This window comes from Primulina eburnea, chromosome 7 (assembly GCF_022965805.1).
Source record: "Primulina eburnea isolate SZY01 chromosome 7, ASM2296580v1, whole genome shotgun sequence".
In the NCBI taxonomy this organism is placed as follows: Eukaryota; Viridiplantae; Streptophyta; class Magnoliopsida; order Lamiales; family Gesneriaceae; genus Primulina; species Primulina eburnea.
Window position 1 is genome coordinate 21,956,614 of NC_133107.1, and position 13,388 is coordinate 21,970,001.

Genomic DNA, 13,388 nt, shown 5'->3' on the forward strand with positions numbered 1-13,388 from the left:
CTTGAATGTCAAGATCTAAAAATTTTTAAACTTCCGCTGCGTTTGGGAGTGTAAAAAACCCAGATCCAACAGTGGTATCAGAGCCAGGTTTTTCTAAATCGTATGGTTTGATATCGAATAATTTATTTCTAACCACACAAGAAAATTTTTCAGAAAATTTAGCACCTCGAAAATTTATTTTTTTCAGATTTTCGAAACAAAAAAAAAAAATTAAATCTTCCCGGAACTGTTCCGGCCAGTCTGTGCGAGTAGGGCCGTGCACGGCAGCGCGCAGCCTGCGCGCAGGCATGGGACGCCTGCGCAACGCCGACACCTGCGTGCAACGCGCAAGCGCAGGCACCGGACGCCTGCACGCACCGCGCGCACGCGGCGTCGGCGGCGCGCTCCTGTGCGCGTTTTGCGCGCACAAGGCCGCTGCCGCTGCCCGAAACGTTCGGGCAGCGAGCGGGCAGGCAGCGAGGGCGGCTGCCCGATATAGTCTCGGGAACTGTGCTGGATATTGGGCCTGAATTGTTTGGGCCTAGGGTGCAATTTTCTGAATTTTAAAATTTTTGGGTAAAATTGAAATTTTTGAAAATTGGTTCAACTTTTATTTTGGAAAATTGATTTTTAGAAAATTAATAATTTTCTTGTGAAATAAATAATTAGAATATGATTTTAATTATTTATGGTAAAAATGAGTTTTTACAAAAAATCAATTATTATTGATTTAATTGGAAATTAAATAAAGGAGTTTATTTAATTTATTAAATATTTTAATAATTGTGGTGGTTAGTGATAAAATTATTAGATATATGATTTATCAATTAATTAAATTGTTTAATTAAATTGATGTTAATATTTGATATTAAATGCATGAAGGATTATCGAGAGCCTTGACCAATGTGTTAGGTGTATGTTAGGATATTTTACTGTTTTATTCGTTTTTTATTAATATTTGATATTATTAAATTGGGCCTGGTTTATGGCTCGTTCCCACCCATGAGATGTATCCCTTATGTGCCATGGCTATTTAAATGTAATTATTAGAAATAGTGGGAGATCAAGACTGGAAGATGGTGGGCCCGATGAACGAGATGAAGACATGTAAAATATTAGAAGCTTTTGTAATAGTTGCATTTGCATCCCTGCATTCACCTAGGTTTGGACCTGGATCCATGTATGGCTCACATGGATCTAATAATGTTGGCGATCGATCATCCTTATTTATTGTTGAATGTCATATTATGATATATGTGATATATAATAGTATGCATGTATGTATATTATTATATAATATAGTTGCATGAATCCGGCAAACATACAAACTAATGGAACACTATTTTTAAATTAAAATGATGAGACAATTTTAAAATTTAAATCCCTCATTTTGAATAAGATTCGAAATTTATATCAAACCGAAAAAGTAAAAATTAAAAGAGTTTAATTTTTCCTTGCCTTCCATCAACCATGGTTGCATGTTGATCGCTACCTGCAGACAGTGTCTGGCTCATATTACTGGGGAGGCTTGTATGCCGGAAAGCTGTGACTTCCACTGGACATATGATGTGAATTGAGTGGAACTCCATGACTTCGGCTCATATTATTGGGGGAACTCATGACGACTGTCCACTACAATTCAATGTTGATGGGTCGGTTTGACACGCAAAAATAAACGACGTCATATTATTGGGTCCTTATTAAACGTGAAGCAAAACACGCGGAGGTTGCATAGGGATGCAATTGGATTCTACCTTTTAGAAATTATAATTGGCTGATATTCTTCGAGATTATAATTGGCTAATTGGACTCTACGTGCCCACTAAGGAAATACGATTTCCCTTTTTCATCAGAGGGTGGTAGAAATGCCAAAATAATGGGAGGGAGATTTATAAAATAAAATCCATATTTTATATCTTAAAATTATTTTAAAATAATCAGCAACCATTATTCTGTTTCCATATCAGTATATTTTTGATTTCGTCACATAATCCAATTTTGATATTAACAAGCTAACTGAATCTAACTTTCAAGATTGGTTGGGAAAATTGTTCTGAGTTCGGAGAAAATGTCATACACACTAATGTCAGTCCTGCTGAACTGACAAAGCATGCAAGATGGTAGGACCATTGTATGCAAGCTAAAGTGTAACATGGTCGCTTTTATGTCAAATGAACTGTGGGGACAGTTTGAGGAAATTTTGAATGCTGCTGACATTCGAATGCACGTGCAAGAGTTGCATGGTGCATGAAACTATGCACACCACTTTCAAGGTGCTCATGACTACACGCATGCAAGACATGGCTTTGGCCCATGAGCATGGTGTATATATGACTGGGCTTATTAAGAATGTGATGAGCCTGGAATATGTGATTCCTAATGAGTTACTAGATAACATAAATTTGTTGTCTTTCTCATCCTCATTTGACGGGGTTATAGTGAACTTCAATTTTAATAAGATACATGATAGCCTTGAAGAGCTAGTCAATACGCTTATAACTTATGAGATCACCATAAAAAAGGAAATTATTGTTTTTCTAATGGGCCTCTCGTCAGACGAAAAAATTTCCCACAAGGTAAGGGAAAGAAATGTTCTGCCCCTCACAAGAAAAACAATCCCAATGAGAGGCAAACTCTGAAGGACACTTAAAGGGCCTACAAAGCCCGATAAGTCAGAATATATTTCACTGCAAGAAGTCCAGAAATAAGAAATTACATGCGCCAGAAATGTTCTGGAAATGATAAGTGAATGTCCAAAGTAAACATGATTTCAACAAAAACCAAACTTAAGTTAGATGATCCAAATCCCACACAAATATGGTACGCTAGACTAGGTCATATTTCCCAAAGAAGGATGCACAAGCTAGTTGAAAAAACCATGTTTGACTTGTCAGACATAAATTATCTATCTACTTGTAAGTCCTGTCTAAAAGGAAAATTGATCAAGACTCCATTCAATGGAAACGTGGAACGTGCACATGGTCTGCTGGATTTGATCCACATAGACGTTTGTGGCCCGCTAAGTGTTAGCACAACATATGGGCTAACCTACTTTATTACCATTATTGATGACCATTCGAGGATATGGGTATGTTTAATTGATGAAACACAAATCTGAAGCATTCGAAAGGTTCAAAGAACTCAGATCTGAAGTAGAAAAACAGCTAGAAAGAAGTATTAAGACACTTCGATCTGATCGAGGTGGAGAATACTTGAGTGCTGAAATTTTGGGTTATCTAAAAGAGAATGAGATTCTCTCACAGTGAACTCCACAAGCAACACCACAACTGAATGGTGTTTCTGAACGTCGTAATCAAATCTTGTTGGACATGGTTCGATCTATGATGGAATTTACTGAATTGCCTACATCGTTTTGGGGCTTTGCGCTTGAAACTGCGGCAATGTTGTTGAATAATGTTTATACTAAAGCAGTGGATAAAACACCATATGAGATATGGATGGGAAAAACTCCCAAATATTCTTACGAGAGAATCTGAAGATGTCTTGCTTACGTGAAGCAGACAGTGAGAGACAAATTGGATAGTAGATCCACTTTGTGCTACTTTGTAGGATATCCAAAGAATTCTGTTGGATATTATTTATATCGTCCCAATGAAGCAAACTGTGTTTGTTTCAAGAAATGCCACCTTTTTTTGGAAAGGGAATTTCTATTAGATAGAAAAGGTAAGATGATAGAACTTGAAGAAATTCAAGATACTCCCTCAACTATAGAAGTTGAACCCATTTCTCAAGAACCAGTAGTTGAAGTACAAGCTCCTAGGAGGTCTGATAGGGTTATTAGACCACCTGCAAGATATACGCTTCTTCATGAACAAGGCCATGATGAGTCTTGTGTTGGATGTGATCCAATGAATTTCAAAGAAGCATTATCTGATACTGATTCAACCAAATGACTTGAAGCCATGCAGTCATAAATGAACTCTATGTATTCAAACCAAGTCTGGACATTAGTGGATCCACCTGAGGGAATCGTTCCCATAGGATGCAAATGGATCTACAAAATAAAGCTTGGGGCGGATGGGAAGGTAGTGACCTTCAAAGCAAGACTGGTTGCAAAAGGATATACTCAAATGCAAAGAGTTGTCTATGAGAAAACTTTTTCACCAGTTGCTATGTTTAAGTCCATTAGAATACTACTAGCCATAACAACATAGTATGACTATGAGATATGGCAAATGGATGTAAAGACTGCATTCCTCAATGGAGACATCAAAGAGGGAATTGATATGTCTCAACCTGAGGGATACACATCAGTAGGAGTGAGCATAAGGTATGCAAACTTCAGAGATCAATATATGGTCTCAAGTAGGAGTCAAGGAGTTGGAACCTCAGATTTGATAGCACTATCAAAGAGTTTGGTTTTTCTAAGAATCCTGAGGAACCATGTGTGTACAAGAAAGTTAGTGGGAGTGTAGTGACATTCCTAGTACTTTACGTTGATGATATCCTGCTCATTGGGAATGATGTAGGATTACTGCAATCAAATAAAGTATGGTTAGCCAGTAAATTCTCCATGAAAGACATGGGTGAAACATCCTACGTATTAAAAATACAAATCTAAAGAGATAGATCAAAGAGGATGCTCGGACTCACCCAAGTCATCTATATCGATACCATTATAAAACGATTCTCTATGGAAGAGTCCAAGAGAAGATACTTACCAATGTGTCATAGTATTACTCTATCTAAAGTTATGTATCCCAAAACTGATGAGGAGATAGAGATGATGACACCTATTCCATATGCGTCAACTATTGGTAGTATCATGTATGGTATGATATCAACACGTCCTGATATTGCTTACGCGTTGAGTGTTACAAGCAGATATCAGGCAAACCCTAGTCCAATGTATTGGAAGGCCGTGAAAGATATTCTTAAGTACTTGAGAAGGACTAAGAACTTGTTCTTGGTCTATGGGGTGGAGAATTGAAATTGGAAGGCGACACTGACTCTAGCTTCCAATGTGACGTAGATGATTCGAAATCGACCTCTGGCTTTGTATTCATACTATATGGTGCGGTTGTCTTTTGGAAAGGTTCCAAGCAATACACCATTGCGGGTTCCACCACTGAAGCTGAATACATTGTTGCATCTGATGCAGCCAAAGAGGTAGTTTGGATGAGGAATTTTGTACAAGAGTTGGGCGTTATTCCTAATGTAGTTGATCCAGTCCCGTTGTACTAGGACAACACTGGTGCCATTGCGCAAGCAAAGGAACCAAGGTCTCATCAGCGATCCAAACATGTACTGAGGAAGTTCTACATCATACGGGAGATAGTGGGAAGAGGAGACATATAAGTTGAAAGAGTCCACTCTGCAGATAATGTTGGTGATCAACTTACAAAGCCCTTGCCAGGACCATTGTTTGAAAAGCATCGCGAAGCAATGGGATTAAGGGTAGTTGGCTCTAGAGCAAGTGGGAGATTGTTAGAGTAGATGCCCTGCAAGCCAACGGTTGGCTAGGAATTTATTGACTAAAGTGAAATAAACAATCTTTATTTTAATATAATTTAACCTTTTGTGGTCTTGTTATACTTTATCTGTATACCCATGCAATCAGCATAGATAAAGTCCTTGATTATGCTTTAATACAAATGAATCGTAATTCGATGTTGAAACTCATTTGTAAACACTGCATATTCTAAATTCGTTCCTAGTCGATTCAGCCGCCTAAAACATGGATAAAGGTCGCTTGAGCTCGAGACTAGCATATGTGATGTTGTGTACTGCGTTTCTTGGTAAGGGCATGGAGATGTCCAAACATGTATATGGGTAGTCATATGATGATTATACCGAACAACCCTCCCTCGGACATTCCAAGTGGTTATCATTTATCGAGAGGATAAGTCCGTGGTTATGATTGTACACCATTAGTCCTTACGACTCGGGACAACACTGAGGTTCTATATGCTAGGGCGGTGCTTTGACTCGTTTACCGGCTCCAGGAGAGTCATCAGGTGGCGAGGTTGTGTATAGTTGCGACACATATAGGAGCCAGTGCATTGTAGTCGGGGATTCACCGCTCGCATGCGGGTGTGGATATCCTATGTGATCTGATGTAATAATAGTGCATGGAATCTCTGGCCAGAGTATGAGATGTACGTTGGAGAAGGAGTTCTCCAATAGTACACGTGATGCCACTATTAAAGTTATCACATTGTTATCGAATTAATATGCAACCCTCGATGAACCAATGGTTGCAGATTCGATCGGGATATATGAGATGAAGGGACCGTACTGTACGTTAATCATAATCGACTGGTTCTTGCAGACACTATCAGTGATACCTAGGGGATAATGGGGCGATGCTACTAGACGCTCTTACCATGATCCGATGGGTGCAATCAGAAATGAGTTCTGACATTCTTGATCAAGGTGTCGATGAAAACATTGGGGCTAACTAGGGTAAGCCCGAATAAATGATTATGTCCTGAATCACAAAGAGTTGTGAACCCGCGGCTAGCTGTATCCCTGAACCATTGAGGGTCACACAAGTACTGGATTGTTTGCTCTCAAAAGTTTTGAACCAATTTTGTGTTCTATCTCTAGGAAAAATATCTTCCAATATTTCTAGTGCAATTTGGAAGAGGATCAAACAATCTAGTCGTGGACCTGATTAGAAGAAAAGGAAAGGAGTCTCTTGAAGAAAGATCGTAGGGATTCATCAAGAGCTAGATCCGTCATACCGGATCAGTTGGTGCCAAGTGATTTAATCACCAAAGGTATAACGATTCTAACATCCTATGTATGTTTTGTTAAAATCGTACGAGCGCCCAAACAAACAATATCTTGAATGTCAAGATCTAAATTTTTTAAAACTTCCACTGCGTTTGGGCGTGTAGAAAACCCTTATCCAACATATTCGATGTCTAATATCTCGAGAACACCATATATTAATCATCTCTGATTCCTTCAATATCATTTTTCCAAATCATAACAAAACATAAGAAAACTTATGTCCTTGTGAAGCCTTTGTCAAGAGGAGTCCTGTACTCAACTCAGATTAAAATTTGAACGGACGGATTTTGCGCAAGATTCAAATTTCTAAAAGGAAAAGTTTGAAACTTTCGGAAGCTTTCCTCGGTTCTTTCTTGCTGAAGTTTTGAAGGAAATGAAGAATTTATATATCAAATTGCATGGCACATTACGTGGCTTATCTCTTTGTGCAGCACGTCTCGCGGATATGCGCGACCCTCCTCAGCGCTTAAACATCACAGCAGCTCGTGCATATGCGCGCACTCTCTTTGCGCATATGCGCGAGGTTCTCTGCCCATCTCGCACATATGTGCGGGTCGTGTCGCGCATATGCGCGAGACCTTCTGTCCTCGCACATCAAATCTTCTCATGGTTAATCCAGTCGGGTCTCGCGTGGCCCTTTCATAATCACATCAATTCAAAATCAATAATCGCAGATTAACAGGATATATATCTCGGGCATTACATTTCTCCCCCCAAGATACGATTTCGTCCTCGAAATCACAGGAAGTCAAATCATATCAAATAAGAAATGTATAACAGAAGCTAAATAGAAAACTCATATCAGTGAAATAACTCTGGGAATCACTACCTCATATCTGATTCAGTCTCCCAAGTAGCTTCTTCAATGCCATGACGACTCCACTGAACTTTCACAAGCGGAATAGTCTTCGTTCTGAGTTGCTTTTCTTTACGATCACGAATCTGAATCGGTTTTTAAAATAACTCAGTGCCTCATTGAGTTCGGCCTCGTCTGGCTGAAGAATATGAGATGCATCAGGAAGATATTTTCGTAATAATGATACATGAAAGACATTATGTATTCCAGATAACGAAGGAGGTAATGCGAGTTGATATGCACGATCACCTATCTTCTCGAGAATCTCGTATGGCCCAATATATCGGGGAGACAACTTCCCTTTCTTCCAAAATTTGACAACGCCTCTAAAAAGAGAAATCTTCAGAAATACCCGGTCTCCTGCCTCAAATACTAGAGGTCGACGACGAACATTGGCGTATTTGACCTCTCTATCTTGAGCTGTCTTCATTCTCTTCTGAATCAGCTTCACTTTCTCTGTAATATCTCTAATCATATCAGGCCCAATCTCAGGTACCTCAAAAATATCATCCCAATAAAGAGGGGGTCTGCACTTCTTACCATAAAACGACTCAAACAGAGTCATCTCTATACTCGTCTGATAGCTGTTGTTGTACGAAAACTCACAAACTGGCAAAGAATCTGGCCAACTAATGCCAAATCTAGCACTATAGCTCTGAGCATATCTTTCAGTGTCTGGATAGTCCGCTCTGACTGTCCGTCGGTCTGAGGATGATATGCGGTACTCAGATGTAACTTCGTACCTAAAGCTTGCTGCACACTGTGCCAAAAGTGCAAAGTACACCGAGGATCACGGTCTGATACAATCAAATTCGGCACTCTGCGCAATCTGACCACTTCTCTGACATAAATATCTGCCATCTGGTCATGTTTGTACGTCATCTTGTACGGAATAAAACATGCTAATTTGGTCAATCTGTCAATCACGACCCAAATTGCATCACAACCTCGGGAGGAACGTGGTAGCTTCGTCAAAAAGTCCATTGAAATGTGATCCCATTTCCACTCTGGAATGGATAAGCTCTGCAACAAACCTCCTGGTTTCTTTCTTTCGGATTTCACATGTTGGCAATTCAAACATTTGGATACAAAATCTGCAATATCTGCTTTCATCTGTTTCCACCAAAACTGTCTTTTCAAATGATTATACATTTTTCTGCCACCAGGATGAATACTGAATCGACTACTGTGCGCTTTTGACAATATCTGTCGTTTCAAATCTGAAACATCTTGCACAACAAGACGATTATTCACATATAATACACTATTACAAACTTGATACTCGGATTTATGTCCTGCTCTGACAATCACAATCGAGTTCTGAACATTCTGATTAACTTTTTGAGCTTCTTTAATTCTCAAAATCAGCTCTGGTTCGACTTGAACAATATAGAGTCTCAACGGTTTACAATCTGTCTCAAGTACTAATCCAGACAAACAGAAATCTTCAATAAAATTCGAAACACCAATCATCAATAAGGATAAAGAACACACCTTTTAACTTAGTGCATCAGCTGCTGCATTAGATTTTCCAGGATAGTACTTGATTTCACAATCAAAATCTTTAAGAAAATCAAGCCATCTTTGTTGCCTTATATTCAATTCAGACTGTGAAAATAGATACTTCAGGCTCTTGTGATCAGAATAAATCTCAAACTTATCACCGTATAAGTAATGCCGCCATATCTTCAGTGCAAAAACAATGGCCTCCAATTCAAGATCATGAATTGGGTAGAGAGTCTCATGTGGTTTCAATTGTCTAGAGGCATAGACAATAACATGTCCTCACTGCATCAAAACACAACCCACTCCTCTGTGAGAAACATCACAATAAAAAACAAAATCACCAGTACCTGATGGGATAGTCAACACCGGAGCACTGGTTAACCTCTTCTTCAACTCTAGAAAACTTGATTCACACTCTTCTGACCAAACGAACGGTGCATTCTTCTGAGTCAGCTGCGTAATAGGTGTAGCAATACTGGAAAAATCTTTGATGAATCTTCGGTGATATCCCGCTAAACCCATAAAACTGCGTATCTCTGGCACTGATGTCAATCTAGGCCAACTGATCATGGCCTCACCTTTGCTAGGATCGACAGAAATCCCATCTCCAGCTATAATGTGACCCAAAAATACAACCTGTCTCAGCCAAAATTCACATTTCGAAATCTTGGCATATAGTTCTCAGCCCTCAGAGTTCTCAAAACAATTCTCAAATGTTCGGCATGATCATTCAAATTCTTTGAATAAATCAGAATATCATCGATAAAAATAATCACAAGATCATCAAGATACTATTGAAATACACGGTTCATCAGTCCCATAAACACAGCTGGAGCATTTTTTAAACCAAATGACATGACTATAAACTCATAATGGCCATACCTAGTTCTGAAAGTTGTCTTTGGTATATCAGAATCTCGAACTCTCAGCTGATGATATCCAGATCTCAGATCGATCTTGGAATACACAGAAGAACCCTGCAACTGATCAAATAAATCATCGATACAAGGCATAGGGTATTTTTTCTTTACCGTAGCCTTGTTTAGTTGACGGTAGTCAATGCAGAGTCTAATTGAAGTGTCCTTCTTTTTGAAAAACAATACTGGAGCACCCCAAGGAGAAACGCTCGGTCTGATGTACCCCTTGGCCAGTAAATCTTCTAACTGCTCTTTCAACTCTTTCAATTCAATTGGTGTCATTCTGTATGGAGTTTTAGAAATAGGAACTGTACCTGATACCAATTCAATGCTGAAGTCTATCTCTCTGACTGGAGCAAACCCTGGAATTTAATATGGGAAAATATTAGCAAACTCACATACCACTGGCAAGTCTGTCAATAATGAGCTCGATTTCAGTACGTCTACTGAATACACAAGGAATCCCTCTGCTCCTTTCTGTAATAATCGAGTCATAGATAACGTAGATATCAAAGGAATTCTAGATCTAGAACCCTTACCAGTAAAATTTCCATTCTTCAGCCATCTCAGGACTGATTCTCACAATTTTATGGAAACAATCTACGGTAGCTCTGTACTTGGTCAGCATATCGATATCAATAATGCAGTCAAAATCAGACAACCCAAGTATAATACAATCTAACTCAATCTCATGCTCGTCATACTGTAGCATACAATGTTTACCAGAATTCACTGATATCAAACCTTTCCCCAAACGAGAAGAGACAGATACTACATCAGGTAAAGACTCAACAGGCAATGCATGTATCAATGCAAAACTTTCATATATAAAAGAATGAGAAGCACATGTATCAATCAATACGTAAGCAGGGTAACCACAAAGGGAACAGTTACCTGCAACAACATCATCTGGTGCTTCTTGGGCCCGTTCTTCAGTCAAAGCAAATATCCTGACCGGCTATCTAGGAGTCTGGATAACTGTCTGGCTTCCTCCTGGCCTTGGCTGTGACTGATTTGGTCTTGGCTGGAATGTGTGAACAGCAAATGATCGTCGATTAGGCTGTGCCACTGATCCAAATGATTCAGCTCCCTGGGATCTTTGGGAACTTTTCTGTGGACAAACTCTAGCAAAATGTCCATATTGTTTGCAGATATTGTAAATACCAAACACTCCTTTACATTGATCTGTGGGATGTCTCCCTCCGCAAGTTCTGCAATAAGCCCATGTATAACTCTATCTGGAACCACTGGAGCTAGAAGAACTGCTTCCAGACTTCTTAAACTGTTTTTCTCTGGCTTTCAACTGATATTTCTTCCCACCACTGCTACTGCTGCTATCAAATCTGCGAGGGGGTTGGTGGAATTGAGTCGAAGGTGGTGGCTGTTGTTTCTGTACTGGAGCAACATATGAAGCTCCTCTCTGTCTGATCAGGCCCGCTTCAGCTCCCTTGGCTCTGTTCAAAGCATCAACAAAGTTATTTGGTCGCCCAGTGTTCACCAATGTAAAGAACTCAGGATTTAGCCCATTGATGAACTGATCAGCAACAACTTCGTCATTCTCAGCAACATGTGGAGCAAATCATAGCAAGGTAGAGAACTTGGCCACATATTCTTCTATATTCAACTGGCACTGTCTCAAATTTGCGAACTCTGCACCGTTGTCCTTTCTGTACGATACTGGGAAAAATATTTGATAAAACTCAGTTTTAAAGATGTTCCAAGTAATAGTCATACCTCGATGCTCCAAAGCTCTCTTTGTCGTGAGCCACCAATTCTTTTCAACATAATGTAATTGATGCCCAATCAGTCTGACTCGACGCTCATCAGTGTAAGCCAATGAATCAAACAGTATCTCAATGTCATCTAACCAACTCTCACAATCAACATAAGTTTCCTTGCCTTTCAGAGTAGCCGGTTTAAACGACTGAAACCTGTTCAGCAGCGTTTCCATCGGTGTTGCTGTCACATCCATCGGATTCGCAGAGGTACTACCCTGTTCTGGGATTCTTCGAGGAGGAATATCTGATTATCAAAAGGGTTAGTAATCAAATATGACAAAACTGTCTCATTCTCCTTCTGATCATCTTACCTCTGATCAAGAATCGGTTCTGATTCATTCTCAAACAATACATATTTCCAATCAAATCAGATAATCAGGTAAACATGTATTAAAGCAGTAAAACATAATGCAATGCTAGCACGTAGAAGCAGGAAAGAAAACACAATCTACTCCCACTCATTCTCTTCTATCTCAGTCTAAGGAACCTACTTCTCTGATACCACATGCTGTGGGGACCAGGACGCTAATTAATTTATTAATCATTTTTGGGAATAATTGGATCAATTAAATAAACGGGGTCTAAATTTTTTTTATTTTTTAAAATACAAGTGCGGAACATATTATAATCAATCTGATATAAACATCAAAATTAAAAGTATATGTCACGTACAAAATCCATTAATGTCAAACTAGGGTTCAATCACTATACACCAAGTGCTGAAACCTATTTTACTTCTGGGTACGGATCTCCACACTAATCTTGATCTCTCATCCTCTTCTTACCCCTGATCCTATCCCACATATTGTCATGCACACATACAAACACAACAACAGCCGGATAACTCCGGTAAGAATATAATTCTCAGTATAAACAACATATACATGTAGTCATATAAACATATATAAAAGCATATAACAGATATCAATCACATGTATCAAATCTGAAAACATGAAATAATATAAAACTGTAAATCAAACTCATATCTCTGACTCGACTCTGATCTAGTCTAGTCTAGGGATCTCGGTTCCCGGACGTTGGCATATTATATCGAATATTTGCAATAGAAGTCGATCTACTCCTAAGCAACATCGATATAACCAAACATCCACTGTCTAGGCACCTCTTCCCAAGACTTGGAACCTCTGCCAATGACTTGTTCTCAATATCTTTCTTCTTTCCTCTACTATTCTATAAGTCAATAGAATAAGCGTATACATTCAAATAATACAAAGGTATTAAAACAATAATAAACAAGTATGTGGTTTAGGGAAACTCGAGTCCAATCTAACTCGAGTCGTATCTCCCGGTTTACATTGATTTATACCTTTCTTTGTTGGGTTATGGCTTTATTCTATCTTCGAAATCTTCAATACCAATCTGGAATAACATTAAAGAAGTATAATATCATTATACAACTCAACAAAAATATGTATTTTGATCAATCTCAATCTAATTCTGTTTTGACGGCATAACATTCACAATCTCGATACACCGGCAATATAAATAACAGACGGCCAATCTCAACAACTCATAATCAATCAATAAACACAATCAAATATCAAATCTGTATAATCTCAATCTAATCAACTC